Genomic DNA, 20373 nt, shown 5'->3' on the forward strand with positions numbered 1-20373 from the left:
GCCTCAGCCTTCCAAGTAGCCAGAACTACAGGTGCGCGCTACCATGCCTGGCTCATTTTTGATTTATTGTAGAGATGAGGGCTCGCCAAGTTGCCCAGGCGGGTCTTGAACCCGTGGGCTCAGGCATTCTACTCGTCTTGGCCTCCTAAAGTGCTGGGATTACAGTCTGAGCCACTGAGCCCGGCCTATCTTTTCACTTTTTGAATAATAACCTCTGATACACAATTGTTTAAATTTTGATGAAGTCCAATTTTTCTTTTTTTTCCCCTTTGTTACCCATGCTTTTGGTGTCATGTCTAAAAATTATTGCCAAATCTAAGGTCCTGAAGATTTGTCCCTATGTTTTCTTCGAAGAGTTGTATGATTTTACCTCTTATATTTAGGTCATTGATTTATTTTGAGTTAATTTTTGTGTATGGTATGAGATAGAGGTCCAACTTCATTCTTTAGCATGTGGAAATTCAGTTGTCCCAGAACCCTTTGTTAAAGAGACTATTCTTTCTGTCATTAAATTGTCTTGACATCTTTGTCAAATCAATTGGCTATGTAGTATAGGTTTATTTTTAAACTTTCAATTCTATTCAGTTTTTGTTTGTCTTTATGTTATCACCATGTTGTTTTGATTACTGTAGCTTTATTATTTGAGGTCAGAAAGTTTTATTTCTCCAACTTTATTATTCCTCTTAAAGATTGTTTCAGAGCCCCTTGAAATTTCATATGAATTTGAGAATTGACTTTTTCATTTCTGCAGAAAAGATTGTTAGCATTTTAACAGGTTGACTCTCCAGATCACTTTTGGTAGTATAGACATCTGAACAATAATAAGTCTGTTAATTTATGAACACAGGATGTCTTTCTAAATATTTTCTTTTAGAATTTCTTTAGTTTCTTTATTTTGCAGTTTTCAGTGTATACATTTTTTGCCTCCATTAAATTTATTCATAGATATTTTATTCTTTTAGATGCTATTGTAAATGGTATTACTTCCTGATTTCTTTTTAAGTTATTCATTGCTGATTTATAGAAGCACAGTTGATTTTTGTGTGTTGATCTTGTTCCTACAAATTTGCTGAATTTATATCTACAAGAATTTATCTTTCTTGTGGGTTCTTTACAATTTCTATATATAGGATTATATAATCTGCAAATGGAGATAGTTTTACTTCTTCCTTTCCAGCTTGAATGTCTTTTGCTTTTCCTGTCTTCATTCCTCTGGCTAGTACAGTGTTGAATAGCAGTGGTGAAAATGAGCATCTTGCCTTATTCCTGATCTTGGGAAGAAAGCCTTTTCGGTCTTTCACCACTGAATATTATGTTAGCACTGGGCTGGGTTTTTAAAATTTTTTTAGTGTTTTGTCATTAAAGCATGTTGGAGTCTGTCAAATGCCCTTTCTGCATCAAGCTGCATCTTTCTATTTTTTCCTTCATTCTATTAATGTGGTATATTACATTGATTTTGTTATGTTAAACCACCCTTTCATTTTTGGGATAAATTTCACTTCATTGTGGGAGACTAAATAGCACTTAATATGCTGTTAGTTTCTGTTTGCTACTGGTGTTAAAGATTTTTTATTCTACATTCATAAGAATTACTGATCTGGGCCGGGCACGGTGGTTCACGCCTGTAATCCCAGCACTTTGGGAGACCAAGGTGAGAAGATTGCCTGAGCCCAGGGATTTGAGACCAGCCTGGGCAACTTGGTGAGACCTCATCTCTAAAATAAATCAAAAATTAGCTGGGCTATAATTCTGTAATTTTCTGTGATGTCTTTATCTTGTGTTGGTGTCAGGGTAATACATGCTTCATAGAGTGAGTTAGGAATATTTCTTTCTTTTCTATCCTTTGGAAGTATCTGTGAAGGATTGGTGTTAATTCTCCTTTAAATGTTTGGTAGAATTCACCAAGGGAAGGCATTTGATTCTGGACTTTATTGGGAGGTTTTTAATTATAGATTCAGTCTCTTCAATTGTGATAGGTCTGTTGAGATTTCCTTCATTTAGTTGAGGTAATTGGTGGATTTCTAGAAATTTAAATTTAGCCTATCTCGGCAGGGTGTGTGGTAGCTCATGCTTGTAATCCCAGCGCTTTGGGGAAGCAGAGTCAGGAGGATCACTTGAGACCAGGTGTTTGAGACCAGTCTGGGCAACATACAACATAGTGAGATCCTTTCTCTACAAAAAAAAAGAAATGAAAAGAAAAAAATTGCCAGGCATAGTAGCCTGCCTCTATAATAAATAAATAAATAAATAAATAAATAAATAAATAAATAAATAAATAAATAAAATTTAGATTATCTAACTCGTAGGCATATAATTATTAATATAGGTTGAGCATCTCAAATCTAAAAATCAGAAATCTGAAATGCTCCAAAATCTAAAACTTAAAAAAAAAAAAGGTGGTGTTTTGTTATGTTGCCCAAACTGGTCTTGAACATCTGAGTTCAAGAGATCCTCCCATCTTCGCCTTCCAGTGCATTGGGAATACAGACATGAGCCACTGTACCCAGCCCAAAATCCAAAATTTTTTCAACACAGATATAATACTCAAATGCCTACTGGATCATCTCAGATTGCTGGGATGCTCAGTCAGTAAGTATGATACAAATTTTCCCAAATCCTAAAAAACCTGAAATCTGAAACATATTATGATCCCAAGTATGCTACATAATGGATACTCAGCCTGTAGTGTTCTCATATAATCCTTTTTATTTCTGTAATGTCCCCATTCTTTTCTGATTTTTAGTTATTTATATCTCTTCTCTTTTGTTTTTTCTCAATGTGGCTAAAGTATTTCCTTTTGAACCTTAACTTTAATTCTGTTTTGAGATGTTCAGAAAAAGACTCTTAGTAAACTTGGCTTGTTCATATAAAGATGTACCAGTCACTTTTAACTTTAAAAGCGGAAAAACATGAAGGAAAGAAACCATTACTTGTCATTATTTTTCCTTCAGATAATATTTAATTTTTATCTTCTCAAATGGTTTTAGAAATATTATGTATACATTTCCTGTTATCCTAGTTTGAGCTGAACCCTCCCAATTTTAGCAGTAAAAGTCTCACATGCTGGAAACTCCTTAGTCTAGGGCAAACAGATGGTTGGCCACCCTATATACATTTGTAACACATAATGTTTATATTCTGTTATTTGCCATTTACCTTTTTAAAATTTTTTTATTTTTTTTGTGAGTTGGAGTCACACTCTGTCACCCAGACTGGAGTGCAGTGGCTGCTCCCGGCCACCGCAGCCTCGACTTGCTGGGTTCCGGCGATCCTTCCACCTCAGCCTTCTGTAACTGGAACTACAGGCGCACGCTACCACACCCGGCTAATTTTTGATTTATTGTAGAGATGAGGTCTCGCCAAGTTGCCCAGGTGGGTCTCGAACCCACGGACTCAGGCAATCCACCCACCTCAGCCTCCCAAGGCACGGGATTACAGGCTGAGCCACTGAGCCCAGCTGCCATTTACCTTTTAAAACAGAAACAAATAATATCATTTTATGCATGTGCTACTGCTTATTTTTGTATTTCACCATATATGTATTTAATATGCCATAATTTGCTTTTTATCATTCTATATGATTAGGTATTTAGGTGCTTTTCTCCTTTTTTTGCTATTAAAATAATGCTCTGGCTGGGTGCAGTAGCTCACACCTGTATCCCAGCACTTTGGGAAGTCAAGATGAGAGGATTGCTTGATCCAGTAGTTTGAGACCAGCCTAGGCAACATAGTGAGACCTTGTCTCTACAAAAAAAAAAAACTGAAAATGAGCTGGATGTGATGGCCCGCGTCTATAGTCTCAGATACTTGTGAGGCTGAGGTGGAAGGATCACCTGAGCCCAGGAAGTTGAGGCTGCTATGAGCTGTGATTGTGTCACTGCACTCCAGCCTGGGTGACAGAGAGAGACCTTGACTCAAAACAAAAAAAGTACACATTACATTTCCTCTTTGTGGACATTTTGCCAACTTGGAGGGAAAATATATCTATATATGTCAAGTAGATAAATATTGTTGACTGTCTTTTTTTTATAATCAATATTTTTATTATGATATTGTGGGGTACAGTTAAGGGTTAGGTATAGATTATCTTCTTTAGATCATTTGCAACCTTACCAGTTTTGGTTTTTTGTTAGTTTTGGTTTGTGTGTTTTATCAATAACTAAAAGGTGGTATTTTAGAATCTCTATTATGTTTATGGATTTGTCTATTTTTCCTTTTACCTCTGTCTTGTTTTGCTTTCTGGCTATATATATATTTTCCTGGCTTATTTCTAAGCTTCATTACTAGGAATATACAAATTTAGAATTATTATATCTTCCTATTTGTCTCATTTATAATTTAAAATTTCATTCTTTAATAGATTTTCTAGCTTTGAAAATTGACTTTGTTATTAATCAACTCTTTTGGGCTAACGGTTCCATGGTATTTCCTTTTCCATTCTTTTTTGTTCAGTATTTCTGGGACTTTATATCTAAAGTATTTCTTTCTTTTTTTTTTTTTGAGTTGGAGTCTCACTCTGTCACCCAGACTGGAGTGCAGTGGCTGCTCCCGGCCACCGCAGCCTCGACTGCTGGACTCTGGCAATCCTTCCGCCTCAGCCTTCCAAGTAGCTGGAACTACAGGCATGTGCTACCATGCCCAGCTGACTTTTGATTTATTGTACAGATGAGGTCTCGCCAAGTTGCCCAGGCGGGTCTTGAACCCGTGGGTTCAGGCAATCCACTCACCTCAGCCTCCCAAGGCGCGGGAATACAGGCTGAGCCACCGAGCCTGGCTTAAAGTATTTCTTTGGTATACAACGTATAGTTGAGTTTTATTTTTTTATTTCACTTCATAATCTATGTTTTAATTTGACTATTTTGCCTGTTTATTACTAAAATAGTTGGATTTAAATTTGTTGTTTTCCTATTTGATTTCTATTTGTATCATTTGTTCTTCCTTTATTCCTCTTTCTTGCTATATTTTGAATTAACTAAGTGTTCATTATTTTTCATTTTAAATATATAAGTTTTATTACTATTCAAGTAATGATAGGGCCAATAGGTCAGGAGATGACTGCCATTGAGAAAGTTTATTATATTTACATGCCCCAAGAGAAAGGTGCATACCATGCCATAGGGGACCACACAGGTAAGTGTCATGGTAGGTCAGGAGGCAGAGACAGTGAGGGAAAAACTCGAGTAAGAGTCTTTATTGTGGAAGAATAAAGGAAGAAACAGGCAAGCCCAGGTAACTAGTTTCAGCATTGGCTAGTTTAAATAATTTCAGTAAACTCAGTGGTGTGGAGATTGTCCCCATTTGTTAGGTACCTGACCCTGGGTAATTAGGGCAGGGAAGAGCTTCCCAGAGTGTAAGAACCTTGTAAAAGAGGTGTTGAAGGTGTGGACTTTGGATTGATTGATTTGCATATGAAGACGTGCATGCTTGCTAGCTATAAAAATTAGCTAACTCTAGCCAGGCTCGGTGGCTCAGCCTGTAATCCCGCGCCTTTACCAGGCTGGGGTGAGTGGATTGCCTGAGCCCGCGCGTTCGAGACCCACCTGGGCAGCGAGACCTCATCTCTACAATAAATCAAAAAATCAGCTGGGCGTGGTAGCGCATGCCTGTAATTCCTGCTGCTCCGAAGGCTGAGGCAGAAGGATCGCCGATCGCAGGAGCCCAGCAGGCGAGGCTGTGGTGGCTGGGAGCGGCCACTGCACTCCAGTCTGGGTGACCGAGTGAGACTCCAACTCAAAAAACAAACAAACAAACAAACAAACAAACAAAAATTAGCTAACTCTGGGAGTAGTCAGCAAGTCTAGTTGTCAAAGCATCAAAAAACAGAAAATATAAAGATATTATTAATACGTTCCCCCCATATTAACCTTTTAGTTAGGTATTCTTTTATTATTATTTTAATAGTTATCCTATACAATATATATTGACTTACTATAGTTAAATTAACACTTTTACCACATCTCAAACAATGTGAAAACCTTACAGTATTTCAGCTTGAATCTTTCTCCTACTCTCTGTGTTATTTTTCTCATATATTTTACTTCAAAGTGACCATTTGATTCCTTTTTTTAAAAGTCTGTTTGCTAATTCCATTATCTGAATCCCCAATGGGCCTGTTATATTTTAAGTTTTTTTCTGTTGCTTTTCAGTATTTGGTCCACTTTTTAGCATGCCTCATACTTTTTGATTGGATACTCTTTATTGTGGAGGATAATTTGTAGAGGCTCTGGATGATGTTATTTTTCTTCAAAAACAATTATGGGCTGGGCTGGGTAGCTCAGCTTGTAATCCCAATGCTTTGGGAGGCTGAGTGGATTGCCTGAGCCTGTGGGTTTGAGACCAGCCCGGGCAACTTGATGAGACCTCATCTCTACAATAAAAAATTAGCCAGGCGTGGTAGCTTGCGCCTGTAAGTTCTGGCTACTTGGAAGGCTGAGGTGGAAGGATTGCCGGAGCCCAGCAGGTTGATGCTGGGGTGGCCGTGACTGTGCCACTGCACTGCTGCCTGGGTGACAGAGTGAGATTACAACTCAGAAAGATCCCAACAAAAACAGACAATTAATGTTTTCTTTTGGCAGTCAGATAGTATTGGTAGATTACCTTGAGGCTCGGTTTTAGTCTTTGTTAGAACTAGTTGATGTCAGCTTTGCCCTTACTTCTATACTTTGGCCCTTACTCCTAATATATGGCTCTTTTGGGATCCCAGTTGAACATTTAGGATATTTATTAAGGCTTAATTATTTTGGTGGGGTTTGAATTCCAGCCTTCATCTCGCCAGCATTTTTTGTTTTCTAAAAGCTCTGCTCATTTCTTCAGTCTTCTAGCTGTTATTTTCTTCTTGGGTTTTAGGAGTCTTATCATGCAGATGAATACTTAGGAGTTGACCAGTTACTTAAAGATAATTTTTAGATTTTTGAGCTGCTTCTTGTCAAATTTCTGAAATTGTGCCTTTTACGTCCCATTACCACAAGTTCAGAGATGAAACTGGGGTCAATTTGGAGCTCATTTTATATACTGTTCTTCTTGGAAGGAGTCTAATCTCCAAAGTCATGCCTGCGTTTGTTGTTTTCTGATAATTTTATATGATTGTTTACATATATTGCCTGCTTTTATTTATGGTTGTTTGACTTTAGGGATAATCTAACACAAGCATCATGGCAAGAATTGGAATTGAAATTTTTCTTGGTAAATGTTTCATATTATTTGTACTTATCTGGACTTTTCATATATCCTTCTGTAAAGATGTGGGGGTTTTTTTGAGTAGCTGATCTTTCATTGTTATATTGAGTAGATTTTTGTCTCTTACATAGGCCTGCCCTTATAATTTATAAAGTGGAGGGAGTAATGTTTATTGTCTTTTTCTTTTCATTAAGGAGACTAAATTAAGTCCCATATTGACAAAATATCAGTGATTTAAATTTTTCAAAATAAAACTGTATTATTGCATTAGAACTTTGTGAAGAGTATGACTGGAATGGGTATGTCTGGAATCAAGGATATAGGGGGAACTAATGATACTATGGGAGAAATATAAAGAAGATAAGCAAGGGCTCTTGAAGGACTTCCTACAGTATACTAAGATATATGAACTTTATTTTGAAGTCTTGACGGAACTAATGAAGTACAATAGAAATATTGTATTTCCATTTCTTATATAAAAAGTTCATTCGTGTGGAGGGTAGATTAGCATGTGTCAGAGATCAGAAAAGGAAGCTTTTGCATTAATTAAGGAAAGATTAGGATGCTTTTGTAGTACTTCAGGAAAGAAATGCTGAGAGCTTAGTTTAGTAGCAGTGAGGATGGAGAGGTGAGTACACAGTTAAAAGTTTTAAATCAATAGTATTAAGAGTATTTATTTTCTGACAAGATAAGAGGGTTCATATGGTCATGCCTCATCCATGGAACAGAATTACTGAGGGGAAGGAGAGGAAGTGATTACTACTTGGCACCTTCTTATGTAGTAGTTGTTAAGATTGTCATACCCAGGCTGGATTATTTCAGAGATTTATAGTTGAGAGAGAAATAGCATAGTCCCAGAAATAAGGTCCTAATAGGACAACAAAAGTATGCTGTTATAAGCTAGATATCAGGAGCTGGCTTTGGAGAGATCTGGGAACTGGGCACAGTATATGATTTCTATTTTTAAAAATCCTATAGAATTGGAAATTGGAAAAAACCCCACAAACTCCTGTAAAGAGCATTACTCAGATAGTTGGTAAAATTTGAATATGGACTATGTATGCACCTGGAAAATAGTATTATATTAGTGCTAAATTTTCTAAATTTGATAATTGTACTGTAGTTATTCAAGAGAATGTTCTTGGTCTAAGGAGATATCTGAAGAAGTGTTTTAGGACCAAGGATCAGATTATCTATTCTCAAATGGCTCTTCTATAATAAAATAATAATGATAATGATAACCATGTGTGTATATAAGTATAAATATATATATATATATTGTGTGTGTGTGTGTGTGTGTGTGTGTGTGTGTATTTTTTTTTGAGTTGGAGTCTCACTCTGTCGCCAGACTGGAGTGCAGTGGCCGCTCCCGGCCACCGCAGCCTCGCCTGCTGGGCTCCGGCGATCCTTCCGCCTCAGCCTTCTGAGTAGCCGGAATTACAGGCACGCGCTACCACGCGCAGCTGATTTTTTGATTTATTGTAGAGGTGAGGTCTCGCTGCCCAGGCGGGTCTTGAACCCGCGGGCTCAGGCAATCCACTCACCTCAGCCTCCCAAAGGCGCGGGATTACAGGCTGAGTCACCGAGCTCGGCTTATTTTTTTTTTTTTTTAAGTCAGGATTTCACTCTGTCACCCAGGCTGGAGGGTAGTGGCATGATCATGATCACGACAATCATGGTTCATGGTAGCCTCGACCTCCTGGGCTCAGGAAATCCTTCCACCTCAGCATCCCAAGTAGCTGGGACTAGTGGCATGTGACACCATGCCCGGCTAATTTTTATTTTTTTATTTTTTGTGGAGACAAGATGATGCTATGTTGTGCAGGCTGGTCTCAAACTCCTGGGCTCAAGCAGTCTGCTCACCTTGACCTCCCAAAGTGCTGGGATTACAGGCGTGAGCCACTGCGCCCAGTCAACAATAAGTATATTTAAATAAAGCAAATGTGGCAAAATGTTAACCAAGGATTTATCTATATAATAGTGTCCAACAAACTACAGCCCTCAGGCCAGATCCAACCTGTTACCTGTTTTTGTTCAGCTCCCAACTAAGGATGGTTTACATTAACAACAACAAAAAAAGAAAGTGCAATAAAAATTTATGTGACCTGCAAAGCCTAAAATATTTATTATCTTGTCCTTTAGAGAAAAAATGTGCTGACTTTTTATATAGAGGAAGGCATAACAAGGGTTCAGTGTGCGATACCAACTTTGTGGTATGTTAGACATATTTCTTTCATAAAATATGGAGAGATAATTTTTTTTTTTTTGAGTCAGCATCTCACTCTGTCACCAAGGCTGGGGTGCAGTAGCACAATCACAGCTTAGCGCAGCCTCGACCTCCTGGGCTCAGCTGATTCTCTGTCTCAGCCTTCTGAGTCACTAAGACTATAGGTGCACCAGTATGCCTGGCTAACTTTTTTTTTTTTTTTTTTTTTTTGTAGAGACAAGGTCTTACTATGTTGCCTAGCATGGTCTCAAACTCCTGGGCTCAAGCAGTTCTCCTGCCTCAGCCTCCCAAAGTGCTGGGATTACAAACCTGAGCCACTGTACTTGCCATTAAAAAAAAATACTGACATAAGAGGTCAGGAAACTCAAGTTCAGATTAGGACGATCCTAGGACCACTTGAATGAAAGCTGTAGGAGTCAGGGGAAACTGCTTAGAGCAGGTGTTTTCTGTTACTTGTCTTGATGTCTGGGAGGCATGAGCATGTAGATGAGTAAAGTTTGAATGCAATCCAGAATTGAATCTTTTTGCTGTAATTCCATTTCTAGGTCACTAACCTTCATATTTTTTGATATTGGCTAAACCATTGTGTCTGTTGCCCAGGCAGGAATGCAGTGGCACGCTCATGGCCCCTGCAGCCTCTATGGCTGGGCTCAAGTGATTCTTCTGCCTCAGCCTTCCAAGTAACTGGAACTATAGACACATGCCACCACATCCAGCTTATTTATTTATTTTCTTTTTTTTTTTTTGGAGTTAAAGTCTCATTCCGTTGCCCAGGCTGGAGTGCAGTGACATGTTCACTGCCACCCTAGTGTCGACCTGCTGGGCTTCAGCGATCCTTCTGCCTCAGCCTTCCAAGTAGCTGGCAGTACAGGTACGTGCTACCACGCCTGGCTACTTTTTTATTTATTGTGGAGACGAGGTTTCGCCAAGTTGCCCAGGCTGGTCTCAAACCCTGGGCTCAGGCAGTCCTCTCGCTTCAACTTCCCAAAGTGCTGGGATTGCAGACGTGAGCCACCACGCCTGGCACTAAAATAACTCTTATAATACATCTCTGAATTTTTATTAACTGACATTAGAGATCTCCTTAAATTTTAAATTACTCTAATTGAGTCTGCCAGCATGGCTGTCTCATCAGGCAAGCTAATCAAGGACAGGTATCATAGTAAGTATTTGAAACCAAACCAGAGTCAGATGTCCAAAAGGATCATTGTTCTAGATTGCCAGAAAGATAAGCATACTCTTTTAGTTTCCAATACCTTAAATAGAACCAACATGATGTCAGTAGATGAGCCACAAGATAAGAAAGTAAAACCAAAGAGAACACTGGTGTAGGAACCAAGTAGCTTGCTAACAAATGTGGCAGACCATGTGTGATCCCAGCAAAGCCATTTATTTACTTGTAAAAGTGTGTTTTTTGGTTTATTTTTTGAAATGGGATATAATATTTACCTCTTATTTTCTAGTGTAAGATTTTATTAATCTTTGTTATTTTAGGGGATTTGCAAGTTTTATAATTTCACAGTTTATAGCAAATTGTTTACTGTTGTTCACATTAGTCTTGAGTAAGACATTTATATTGATAATTAATATAGTTAATTGATACAGCGATTTCAGATCATTCTTATTAGTTCACTAAAATAGATTCCAAATAGGTCTTCATAGGCAATTTCCTGGTTTAAAACAAAATGATCGATTTTATGTATTTTCTTTTTCCTACTCACCATGACTATTTTTGTTCCTCTTTTTCTCTTGATAGCATCTGGTTTGCCTCAGGCTTACAACTAATTTTGTCTTTATTCTTTTCTCTCAGGCAGTGAGAATAGATGACATGTAGTATTATGTTCTTCTTTAAATTACTCATAGCTCATTTGGTTTTGTTCTATACAGTATTTTATTATGTAAACAAACACTTTGGCAAACTTTTCTTACTGTTATCTTAATTTTTGTCTACTGGAAGACTATTTCACCGTCTTTTTAGCTCATTTGTTAATAGATTATCTCAAATAAAATATTGAAATAATTTGCCCCATGTCATATTCTTTATGCTATTTTTATATTACATTTATATACTAAGAAAAAAAGTTTTAAAAATTTATCTATAATTTACCATTCCACAGACATGATTGTTTACTTTGGAAAAATGCCAGACAGTCTATAAAGAAACTTGTAGAACTAATAGGTGAGTTTATCAAGGTTATAAGATAGAAGGCCAATACAGAAAAATTCATTGTATTTCTATAGGTAGCAGTGAGCAATGAGAATTTGGGATTTTAAAAACACTATTTATAATAGCACTCCAAAAATGAAATACTCATGTATAATCCAACAAAATACTTGAGGATCTATGCTGATAACTATAAAGTATTGATTAAAGAAATCAAAGAAGACCTATATATGTGAAGAGCTATACCATCTTCATGAATTAAAAGACTAAATATTGTTATGCTGTAAATTATCTTCCAGTTGATGTATAAATCCATTGTAATTTTATTCAAAATCCCAGTAGATTTTCTTGTAGGTATTGACAAATAGATTTTAAAATTTTTATGGAAAGGCAAAGTAAACAGAGAATAGCTAAAACATTTTTGAAAAAGAAGTTAAGTAACTTATACTATCTAATTTTTTTTTTTTTTTTTTTTTTGAGTTGAAGTCTCACTGTCGCCCAGACTGGAGTGCAGTGGCTGCTCCTGGCCACCACAGCCTCGACCTGCTGGGCTCCGGCGATCCTCTGCCTCAGCCTTCCAAGTAGCCGGAACTACAGGCATGTGCTATCACGCCTGGCTAGTTTTTGATTTATGTAGAGACAAAGTCTTGCCAAGTTGCCCGGGCGGGTCTCAAACCCACGGGCTCAGGCAATCCACTCGCCTTGGCCTCCCAAAGCGCTGGGATTATAGGCTGAGGCACCGAGCCCGGGTACTATCTGATTTTTAAGATTTACTGTAAACCTGTAGTAATCAAGACAGTGTGATGTTGGTGAAAAGATAAATACATAAATCAAACAAAATAGAGTCCATACATAGACCCACTCAAATATAGCAGTTAATTTTTGACAAAGGTATAAAGACAACTCAGTGAAGAAAGAATAATCTTTTTATTTTTTATTTTTTAAAGAGATAGGGTCACACTCTGTCACTGAGTCTGGAGTACAGTGGTATGATCATGGTTCACTGTAGCCCTGCCCTTTTTGGCTCAAGTGATCCTCCCAAGTCAGTCTCTTAGCTGGGACTAGAGGTATGTACCACCACAGCTGGCTTTTATTATTACTACTATTTTAAGAGACAGGGTCTTGCTGTGTTGTCCAGGTTGGTCTTGAATTCCTGGCCTCAAGTGATTATCCCATTATAGGCATGAGCCACCACACGCTGCGAATAGTCTTTTTGACAAATGGTGCCAGAACAACTGGACAACAATAGGCATTAAAATTAACTTTTCATTCATACCTCATACATTATACAAAAAGTAATGCAAAATGGTTTATAGACCTACATGTAAAGCATAACAGTATAAAACTCCTAGGATAAAATACAGGAGAAAATCTTTGTTACCCTGGATTATGAAGACTTTATAGATATGATACCAAAAACATGATCCATAAAAGAAAACTTTGTAAATTGGACCTTATCAAAGTTAAAAACTTTTGCTTTTCCAGGCCAGATGTGGTGGCTCATGCCTGTAATCTCAGCACTTTGGAAGGATGAGGCGAGATAATTGCTTGAGTCCAGGAGTTTGATACTAGCATAGCAAGACCTTGTTTCTACACAAAAATAAAAAAATTAGCTGGGCGTAGTGGCATGTGCTTGTAGTCCTTGCTACTCAGGAGACTGAGGCTATGATGATCGTACCACTGCACTCCAGCCTGGGTGACAGAGTGAGACCCTGACTGAAAAAAGGAGGGAGGAACAGGCAGGCAGGCAGGCAGGCTAAAAGTTAAGGCACGCCTGTGATTTTAGCACATTGGGTGGCCAAGGCAAGGGGATCATTCGAGGCTAGAAGTTCAAGATCAGCTTGGGCAACACAGTGAGACCCTGTTGCTGTCTTTTTTTTTTTTTTGAGACGGAGTCTCACTCTCTCGCCCAGGCTAGAGAGCAGTGGCATACGCACAGCCACCCCAGTGTCGACCTCCTGGGCTCAGACAATCCTTCTGCCTCAGCCTTTCAAGTAGCTGCCACGCCTGGCTAATTTTTTGATTTATTGTAGAGATGGGGTCTCACCAAGTTGCCCAGGCTGTTCTTGAACCCATGAGCTCAGGCATTCCTCTCACCTCGACCTCCCAAAGTGCTGGGATTACAAGCTTGAGCCACTGCGCCTGACCAACCCTGTCTCTTTTAAAACCTTTTTAAAAAAATTAACCTGGTATGGTGGCATGCACCTCTAGTCCTAGCTACTTGGGAAGCTAAGTGGGTAGGATCACTTGAACCCAAGAGTTTGAGGTTATAATGAGTTATGATTGCACCACTGTACTCCAGCCTGCACAACAGTGCAAGACCCTGTCTCAAAAAGAAAAGAAAAATATTCCTTTGACTAGACAAAGAAAAAACAAAACAAACAAGAAAAAACTTTTGTTGTTCCAAAGATGCTCTTAAGAGAATGAAAAAGAAGGTTATACACTGAAGAAAAATATGTGCAAGTCACATATCAACAAAGGATTTGTATCCAGAACATAAAAAGAACTCTTAAAAACTCAACAGTGAGAAGACAAACAACCCCTTAAAAACTGGGCAAAAGGTCTAAGATACATCACCAAAAGAAAAAAAAAATACTGTTGGCCAATAAGAATATGAAGATGCGTTCAACATCAGTAGTTCTTAGGGAAATGGAAATAAAAACCACAAGGATACCACCACCCAACCTCAGAGTGGTTTAAAAAAGAAAAAGAAGTATAGGCAATACAAGTGCTAATGAACATATAGAGCACCTGGTAATCTCATTGCATAGAATCTGATAAATATAGATGAGCCCAATATAAGAATACCATTGAGAAAGTCCCTAACATGTAATCATTTAATCTGGGCTGGTAGTACTTTTTTTGACCGATTTTATTGAGTAAAATTTATATACAGTAAATATGCAGACATTAAGTTTACAGTTTGATAAGATTAAACAAATTATATCCTTATACAACTAACAGTCAAAGATATAGGATGGTGTAGTAGTTATAGTGGGGTGGAATGGAAAGGATGGGCTAGAGGAGGGAGTGATAGTTTCTTGAGTATACCTCTTTGGATAATAAGTATTTTATATATTTAAAAATTAAAATGAAATCAATATGTATGGAGGAGTCCCTGAAATCAAATGCAAACAGAGATAATGACTCCAGTTGTATTTCAGACATAATCACTTTGGGGGAAAATTGAACTGATATTAGTAACTTTTGTACAGAGTATTTTAAATATACTCTTAGTCTGGTTGAGAAGGAAACTGCAGACAAATCTTGAACTTTTTTTTTTTTTTTGAGTTGGAGTCTCTCTCTGTCGCTCAGACTGGAGTGCAGTGGCCGCTCCCGGCCACCGCAGCCTTGACCGACTGGGCTCCGGTGATCCTTCCACCTCAGCCTTCCGAGTAGCCGGGATTACAGGTGCGCGCTACCACGCCCGGCTAATTTTTTGATTTTATTGTAGAGATGAGGTCTCGCCTGCCCAGGCGGGTCTCGAACCCGCAGGCTCAGGCAGTCCACTCACCTCAGCCTCCCAAAGGTGCGGGATTACAGGCTGAGCCACCGAACCCGGCTAAATCTTGAACTCTTAATTGATTCATTTAAAACTGACATGGTTGTGACAGTTCTGAAGCTATATGTTAAAGGATTGAGCAATGAATAATTTTGATGTTATTGGGAGTGAGAATTCTATATCTCTAAAGAAGAAACACAGAAATATAAAATCAGGGAACATAAGGAAGAACTCTGTGGGATTGGATAGGAATTACAGGTATCAATATGAATTATATATATACATGTATGTATATATAGCAAATATACACCCTAGTAGCAATGAGCATACTTAGCATCTAGGTATTGAATTCCTCGCTGAAAGGAACAAGAGCTCCTTGGAGGGGAGAAGTAATAATAATAAAAAAAAAAAAAAGGAGAGAAAAAAAAAGCACTTCTTAGAGAAGTGGCTAATTCTATTGCTTGGACAGAGAATGTAAAATACAAACCTAAAACATCTTGTTCCAGAGAATTAAAAAGTGATTTTTCATAAGGGATGCGGGAACTGTCTAAAGGTTACTGAAGTCAGCTTGAAGGGATTGCCATTGGCCAAATCTGGTAAGGTTTGAGTGTCAATAATGGGTTATAACCCATTGAATTAAATACAAATTCATAATTTCGTGATAGATGAAAGAGAGGTAAATAGATGAGAAGGGAGGGAGGACTCTTCTGTATAATAGAATGCTGGTGGATAAATATGGAGATAATGGTAAAGTTGGAAAAATCAGCATTTTGTCATCACAGTGAAGATTGTTTTGAGCTAGAATCTCCTTCAGTGGTTGCTAAATCTAGGGGGAATGTTTGTTGAAAAGCAGCATATCTACATTATTTAAAAGTGTCTTCCTACAGACTACTTGTTAGATGCAAGGTGGGAAACAGTAACTATAACTATATACTATATATTGGAGAAACCAGACAATAGTTTAAGTGGGTGATTAAAGTTAGTAACACAAATGAAGAACAGATATTGTATTACCTCCAGAGACAATACTCTGAAAAAGATACAGTGTAACTTTTGTAATATTTCGACCAGGAATGTATAACCTTAATTTAATCTTGAAGAAATATTAGACAAGCACAAATTCAGAAACATTCTATTAAGTACCACTATATGTTTTTTTAAAAAAAGTCAGTGTCATGAAAGATAAAGGTTGAAGAATCATTTCAGATTAGAGGAGACTAATAAAACATGACGCTGGGCTCGGTGGCTCAGCCTGTAATCCCGCGCTTTGGGAGGCTGAGGTGAGTGAATTGCCTGAGCCCGTGGGTTCAAGACCCGCCTGGGCAACTTGACGAGACCTCATCTCTACAATAAATCAAAAAAATTAGCCAGGCATGGTAGCACGCACCTGTGTTTCCAGCTACTTGGAAGGCTGAGGCGGAAGGATAGCCAGAGCCCAGCAGGTTGAGGCTGTGGTGGCCGGGAGCGGCCACTGCACTCCAGTCTGGGTGACAGAGTGAGACTCCAACTCAAAAAAAAAAATTAATTAATTAATTAATTAATTAAAATAAAACATGATGACCAACCATAGTATGTGATCCCAAAGGGAGGGAAAAATATTATTTGTTTAAAGAAGTAGTAGGCAAAGATCATATCTCATTTTAATCTGTAAAAAATCTTCCCCTTTAACTTTCACTTGAGTTTCCCCGAATGTTGATATGTTACGTTATCATGGTATAGTTATCAAAACTAAGAAATCAACACTTATACAATACTATTAATTAAGCTACATACTTTATTTGGATATTCCTAGTTGTTCCATTAATGTTTCTCTTCTGTTCCAGTGTCCAGTTCATGATAGTGCATTGCATTTAATATACCTACTTTAAAATCATATTTTATCTTAGGATAATCAAAAGTGTAGTTGTTTAATTCAAAAAATGCAATTGAATTATTATTTCATACCTTATATAAAACTAATTCAAAATGTATCTGAAGCATTGAAACTGAAACTATAAATCTCTTTGGTTGGGCACAAAGTCTCACTCCTGTAACCCCAGCATATTGAGAGGTAGAGGTGAGAGGATTGCCTGAGTTCAGGGTTTCGAGACCAGCCTAGACAATTTGACGAGACCTCATCTCTATAATAAATTTTAAAAATAGCCGGGTATAGTGGCACATGCCTATAGCTTAGAAGGCTGAGGTGGAAGGATCACCTGAACCCTGCGATAGCCATGAGCATGCCACTGCACTCCAGCCTGGACAACAGAGTGAGACTCCCAACTCAGAAAAACAATTTTTTTAAATTAACAACAAAAAAAACTCTCAGAAGAAAATATAGGGGTAAATGTTGCATAACTTTTGTTTTGGCAAGAGATTCTTAGATGTGACACCCAAAAAAAAGATAAATTGGATTTCATCAAGATTATAAACTTCCATGCTTCAAAACTGAAAAGATAAGCCATAGAATAAGTGAAAATATTTACAAATCATATATCTGACATATATCTATTATGTCTAGAATATACAAAGAACTCTTAACAACTCAGTAATAAAAAGACACCCATTGGCAGTAGTGGGAAACTGTCAGGGGAGTGGGGTGGGATTGGCAGTTGAGGGAAACTGCTAGGGGAGGGAGGGGCATACCTCATCAACAAGGGTACTTGCATAATCAACATTTGTATTCCTAACCCTGAATTGTACCCCACATCGTTATAATGAAAAAAGAAAAGAAAAAAAATAAAAAGACACCTAATTTTTAAAATGGACAAAGGACCTGAATCAACATTTCTCCAAAAAAGATATATAAATGGCCAACGAACACGTGAAAAGATGAAGAAAACATTATGCTTAATGAAAGAAATCAGTCACAGATGACTTCTGGACATTTTATATAAATGAAATTATGTATGGGGTTTAGATGCAAGATGGGAAACATATATGGGGTCTAATCATATATGACTAGATCCCATATATGATTACATTTATATGAAATGTCCAGATTGGGCAAATCTCTAGAGACAGAAAATAGATTGTTGTTTAGGTATGGGTGTAGGTAAGGAGTTAGGAAAATGATAGCTAAAGAATATGTTTTATCCCCTCCTCTTCTTTTTAATAGAGAAAAAGTATGCATAATAAAACTTACCTTTTAAACCATTTTAGGGTTTTTTTGAGATGATGGAAATGTACATTTGACTGTTGTAATGGTTGCACATATCTGTGGATGTACTAAAAGTTTTTAATTGCATTCATTAAAATGGGTGAATTGTATGGTATATAAATTATACCTCAAAGCTGTTATAAAATAAAAGAATATAGCTATTTGGACCTATTAACAAAAATCAAGGGACTGACATATAAGTAGAGAGCATCTTGGGAAAATAAATTTATATTCAACAAGAGGTGAGTGGATAGATCCACTTCACCCTTTACAATGAGTGATGCAAGTTTCCATTAAGCGATCACCAGCAATTGAAATTGAAATGTCATTAATTTTTCCTGGGACCCATTTAGCAGAGTACACATGAGGAACTGTATTTTTTTTTTAAGTGAGCTTTATTGAGGTATAAATTAACAGCTGATGTTTTTGTTTTTTTGGTTTTTTTAAAATCAGTTTTAAGTGTACATTTCAATGAATTTTAGTACATATGAGTTTTGCAACCATCACCATAATCTGATTTTAGAACATTTTGTCTTTGGGAATTCATTAAAGCTTGAATTAAACATGAGCTTTTCCACAGATGGTTTGAGATGGTTTCTGACCTTTTTACTAAACTCACTTATTTTAAATATTTTGCAGCTATTGTCTTGTACCTTCTTAATATATATTGTCTTTTTTTACATATTAATGAGTCTTAATATATTATCATTTTTTACATATTAATGAGAGTTTGGCTCTTTTTGTTAAGTTTTTTATTTTAAACATGTGGGGTACAATTCAGGGTTAGGTATACAAATGTTCATTATGCAGGTACCCTTGTTGATGAGGTGTGCCTCTTCTACCCCCCTCAGCCCCCAGTTTCCTGCTACTGGCTCTTTTCTATAGTTAACTATCATGTTTCTGTTATAATTTTTTCTTTTTAAGAATATCCATACCAGTGGTTTTTTTTGTTTGTTTTTGAGTTGGAGTCTCACTCTGTCACCCAGACTGGAGTGCAGTGACCACTCCTGGCCACTGCAGCCTCGACCTGCTGGGCTCTGGCGATCTTTCCACCTCAGCCTTCCAAGTAGCTGGAACTACAAGCACATGCTACCAGCCTGGCTAATTTTTTGATTTATTGTAGAGATGAGGTCTCGCCAAGATGCCCAGGCGGGTCTCGAACCCGCGGACTCAGGCAGTCCACTCGCCTCCGCCTCCCAAAGCGCGAAATTACAGGCTGAGCCACCGAGCTGGCCCACACCAGTGTTAAATAATCATTGTGACTGTATTTTAAGAGTCTTGTCTTGATCCTGATTAGCATTTATTTTCAAAGATTGATTTGTCATGTGGAGAAATTATCTTTCTAATTTTGGCTTTCTAAGAGTTTGGCCTTCTCTGCAATTGAATACGTTAGGAGTTATGCTCATCTTATGTTTTTGGCTTCTATTGATTATATATATATGTATATATATTATATGTATATATTTTCCCTTTGACTTTTTAAAAACGTGGTGAATAAGGAAATGTTTTTCTAGTTTTAAAATATTTTTTATTCCTTTTATTGTATTTTTTTCCAAATGAGATCTCCTTTTAATGCCCTGTAAAATTTGTTATTTTTAGTTTTTCTGACCATATTTGCCTAACTTTCAATTTTGTGTTCTTTGTGAGATTTTAGTTATAGGATTATATTACCTTTGTAAGTTTAATGGGATAGCTTTCTTTTTTTCTTCCTTACATTCTGGAAAGTTCCCCTGGTAAAACTGTTTTCTGCTCAAGACTGTTTTAAAGGTATTGATTATTGGTATTCTTTTCAATCTGCTACCGTTATTTGTTTTACTTACATTAGCATTGGTATTTACTTATATTAGTATTGGTAGTGATATTCTTTTCAGTCTGCCAACATTATTTGTTTTGCTTACATTTTTAGATCAATTTTTTTGTTGTTGTTTGTTTTTTGAGTTGTCTCACTCTTGTCTCTCAGGCTGGAGTACAGTGGCATACTCACGGCCACCGCAGCCTCTACCTGCTGGGCTTAGGCGATCCTTCCACCTCAGCCTGCCGAATAGTTTTTGTGATTTATTGTAGAGACAAGATCTCACTAAGTTGCCTAGGCTGATCTCGAACCCCCCAGGCTCAGGCAGTCCTCTCGCCTCGGCCTCCTAAAGTGCTAGAATTACAGACTGAGC

At 37.4% G+C, this 20373-nt stretch overlaps 1 protein-coding gene across 3 annotated transcripts in view; it reads left to right on the forward strand.

Annotated features, from left to right (window-relative positions):
* TAOK1 (TAO kinase 1) overlaps positions 1-20373 on the forward strand; it is an 88869-nt gene that overhangs the window by 2168 nt on the left and 66328 nt on the right. The gene's annotated exons all lie outside the window — the stretch shown is intronic.

The sequence above is a fragment of the Carlito syrichta genome, unplaced genomic scaffold (assembly GCF_000164805.1).
Source record: "Carlito syrichta isolate Samal-C Ts95f unplaced genomic scaffold, Tarsius_syrichta-2.0.1 Scaffold84695, whole genome shotgun sequence".
NCBI lineage: Eukaryota > Metazoa > Chordata > Mammalia > Primates > Tarsiidae > Carlito > Carlito syrichta.